We start from the raw sequence: 4,511 nt of genomic DNA on the forward strand, positions 1-4,511 counted from the left end.
ACTTCAATTTATTTAAGTAATGTGAGCATTACCTTAAATGCAATATGAAGAGCAATCTTCAGCTGCACGAAAAAATGTAGAAAAAAGACATATTACAAATGTGGCAACATATTAAAACCAAGTGGGAGAGAGCAGAGGAAGAATATATAAGTCATATATATATATATATATATATATATAAGTAACAGGCTTTAAGAAAAAAAAAAGTACTGGGGCCGATACATTCGACTAAAAATTCTTCAAGGCGGTGCCCCAGCATGGCCGCAGTCTAATGCCTGTAAAACCAGTAAAAGACGAAAAATAAAGATGCGTTCGCACACTTGCCCATTGTGCCGCTCAGTGATACTGAACTGGAAACCGCGTGGTTGCCAAACGAGCTTCTTAAACGCACAAGCCGACCGGCAGCCGTACCTGAGACAAAACACCCGTTCTCACTTTATTTGTTATAAACATACGGAAAAGCTTTTCCTCCTCGCCATTATTATTATTATTTATCCTGCATTCTATACAGACAATACACAATATGACATGCAGACGAGAAAATGCGTCGCCGACCCACATATTACACAGACAGACAAGCAGGCAGCAGGCAGGAAAGACAAGGCAAGGCCTATTTGGCCATTTAGATGGCGGTAGTAATACACACACACACATATATATATATATGTTTATCACTAAACCGGGGTGTTGCTGACTGTTTGTAAATCATTGTGACTAAACCCGCTACCACCCTACATTTTCTGTCGCTAAGATATATATACATGTATGTATCCGTAGTATATCATAAAAGCCGTAACAGACTTGAAATGAATAAAACTGGGTCATCTGTCCCTTGTAAAGTTAAAGTTTTTTTGTGTTTAATAAAAGAAGCGCTGCGGTGACGGAGGTGTCGAAGGCGGGCTTGGTCACACATAAGTGTTCTTTCTTTCTTTCTTTCTTCTCTCTTCCCTTTCTCTCTCTCTCTCTATATATATATTTCTCCTGCAAACCACTCACGCACACATTTAAGCACGTACATTTCATGCATGAAGTGTATGTTACGTATTGATAAGCGCTTTCATGTCTCGCTGTGCCGTCTGCAGATTTTCAGAGAAGTTTTGTATGTGTGTGTGAGGATTTTTAGTCGAAGAAATCGACCCCAGGCCTTATTCTTTGTGAACTTAGTACTTATTCTACCGCTGTCTTATTTTCCAAACTGCTAAGTTACGGGGACATAAAGACACCAACATCGGTTGTCAAACGATGGTGCGGGTACAAACACAGACACACACATAAATATGTGTGTGTGTGTATGTATATCTCTTTCTCTCTTTTCTCTTTTACTTGTTTGACTGTGGCCATGCTGGAGCACCGCCTTTAGTCGAGAAAATCAACCCCAGGACTTATTATTTGTAAGCCTAGTACTTATTTTATCGGTCTCTTGCCGAACTGCTAAGTTACGGGGACGTGAACACACCAGCATCGGTTGTCAAGCGATGTTGGGGGGACAAACACAGACACACAAACATATACACACACACACACACATATATATACGACAGGCTTCTTTCAGTTTCCGTCTACCAAATCCGCTCACAAAGGTTTGGTCGGACCGAGGCTATAGCAGAGCACATTTGCCCAAGGTGCTTCGCAGTACTGTAACTGTACCCGGAACCATGTGGGAAGCAAGCTTCTTACCACACAGCCACGCCTTGGCAAACAAATTCTGCTTATTTTCATTCCGTATCGCGTCCTCCTTTGGACGCTTTCAATATTGGATCAAACATACTCTCTCTCTTTTTCTCTCTTAGGAATAGGTCCTAGTATTCAGTTTCTCTTTCCTCATGTTCGAAACGTTGGAGCTTCCCCGTTCCGAACAGACATACCCAATTTGGTAAATTTTCAGATTAACACCCGCACGATTTTAATAGGGTTTTAAGGTCAGGGTTACGGTTAGGGCCAGGGAATTCCGTCCCTAACCGAAACCCTAACCCTGACACGCCAGTGAAAATCGTGCGGGTGTTAATCTGAAAAGTTACCCCCAATTTATATAATTTTACTCCGAAAGAATATAGCTGAGAAGCAACATTTGTGATTTGCGGACAGGGAGTTGATTTGTGCGTTTTGTACGAAATTTGGTCCTCAAAATCACTGCTGTAACTTCTCACCTATAATAATTGTTCCAAATTTTGACAGCAATTTTAGGGGTAGAATCTAAGTCGATTACATCGAACAACCACCCCTGTACTCCATTTTATCAACCCCGAAAGGATGAAAGCATACAAAATAATAATAATAATAATAATTCTTTCTGCAATATGCACAAGGTCTGAAATTTTAGGAGATGGAGCTAGTCAGTTCGACTGGTTGTTATTTTAGCGATCCCGAAAGGGCGAAAGTTAAAATCGACCTCAACGGAATTTGAACCCAGGACGTAAAGGCACACGAAATAGCGCTAAGCACTTTTGTTCGGCGTGCTAACGAGTCTTACAAGTTCGCCGCTTGATAATATAGTGATTAATAATAACCGAACACGCTCATTTGTAACAAACAGTTCTCTTCTTCCTTCAACACATACATACATACGCGCGTACACGCGCGCGCACACACACACACACGCCGGTTTGGTATGACAGAAAAAAAATAGCACTCCATACATGACTGTGTGTATGTATATGTATATATATATATATATATATATATATATATATATATATATATATATATATATACACACACACATATATACAAACCTTAAAACAGTGACACAGTTATAACATAGACAACATGCCAAACATCGTCTCCTTGTTTCCCCTCCTATGATATGACAACCCCTCACTCACTCTCTCCCTCTCTCATCTACTCTTTCTTTCTCTCTCCGCACTCATTTGTATTTTATCGCCCTCCCACTTTCCCTCCTACCGTTTCCTTCCTCTTCTACACACTGCTTCTCTCTCAATCCACCCCTCTCTCTTTCTTATCTATCTGTCTCTCTCAAACCCGTCGCTCATATTTCCCTCCCACCCTCATAACTAAATCTCCTCCTGCTCTTCCTCTCTCTACAGTCCTCCTTCTTTTTCTCACACATGTCTATGTCTTATTACATGAAATTTACCAAAATTCTGTCACTTGGCAATTCCGGTATGGCTTTCTTTAAACATGTTTTCTGGACCACTTTCAAAGTTTTTTTTCTCTCCCCTTCCATCTATATTTGTGCCTCCTCTTTGTTGATCGTTCTATTGTTTAGATTTTCTAAGGTAAAGTTCCGTTATGGATGGAACTTGTCCAACCTTGCACTCTAGTGTACAACATATCTTGCTTTTTTCTCTGATTGACTCCAGTTCTTTGTCCGAAACTGGTGTTCTCTCTCTTGAACTAGCATTGTAATCATTCCACTTACTGTGTCTGTCTGTTTGTTTGTCTTTGTGTGTGTGTGTGTGTGTGTGTGTATATATGCATACATGTATTTATATATATATATAAACATGTTTTTATTCGAATTGACATTATTATAAGTTTAACCGACACAAAAAGCACGTCCGATTGTACTTTAATGATATCGTGCTGTGTGCGCGTACACACACACGCACACACACACATATATATATATACACGCGCGCGCGCCCTCATATAAAACATATTTTGACTGTATTGTTAGCCTTTCTGTGTACACATTGTTCATATTCAAACACTGTATTTTTGTTTAATTCGTAAACACACACACAAACACACATATACACATACACGATCCGACCAGAGCGCGCCAACTACGACGTTCGAGTTGCTAGAAACAACAGCCCAAATCCCCTTCACATAACAAGCATACACAAACACATCTTCCTCTCCTCCTCTACCATCTTCAACACGAATAATAAGGACAACGAACCCCTAGATACCACTAAAGACAGACACGGGTGATCGACCATTCTACTGGAATGCCTTCGGCTATACATTTCCACAATCAAAACTGGCCTTGCGCTTAAACACCAATAACATATTTAGACATATAGTTCGGCTCGGTTTGGGCTGGAACAAGGATCTTCAACGTCCTTGACCTTCGCAGCCCCTTTTTTAAAGCCGGCGCGGCAGACACGATGCTGTGCTCCAATTAAGTAAGTTGGATTGGAGATTTGGTTGCAGAAAAGAAGAAAAAATGTGCACGGAGTGTGCACGAAACGGTTCTAGCAGCCTGACCTTCTGGGGGAAAAAAAGAACCAGAATGATGTCTGTATATCTATCTGTGTATTTATGTTTCTGTGTAGTTGTTTGTGTGTGTATATATATATATATGTTTGTGTGTATATATATGTGTGTATATATATGTATGTGTATATATATATGTATATGTATATATATATGTATATGTATATATATATGTATATGTATATATATATGTATATGTATATATATATATGTATGTATATATATATATATATATATTTGTATGTATATCTATATATATATGTATATATATATATGTGTGTGTGTATGTATATCTATATATGTATATATGTATGTATATATATATATGT

At 39.0% G+C, this 4,511-nt stretch overlaps 1 protein-coding gene across 2 annotated transcripts in view; it reads left to right on the forward strand.

The window, feature by feature from the left end:
• Positions 1-3,016: 3,016 nt before the first annotated feature.
• Positions 3,017-4,511, forward strand: part of LOC106867411 (serine/arginine repetitive matrix protein 2) — a 25,349-nt gene continuing 23,854 nt past the window's right edge. Inside the window, exon 1 of one of the 2 annotated variants that reach the window (XM_014912278.2) lies at positions 3,017-3,120. The gene's annotated coding sequence lies outside the window, so the exon portion shown is untranslated. The remainder of the gene's footprint in view (positions 3,121-4,511) is intronic. The other variant, XM_014912277.2, reaches the window with a different exon arrangement.

This window comes from Octopus bimaculoides, chromosome 22 (assembly GCF_001194135.2).
Source record: "Octopus bimaculoides isolate UCB-OBI-ISO-001 chromosome 22, ASM119413v2, whole genome shotgun sequence".
Taxonomy (NCBI): domain Eukaryota; kingdom Metazoa; phylum Mollusca; class Cephalopoda; order Octopoda; family Octopodidae; genus Octopus; species Octopus bimaculoides.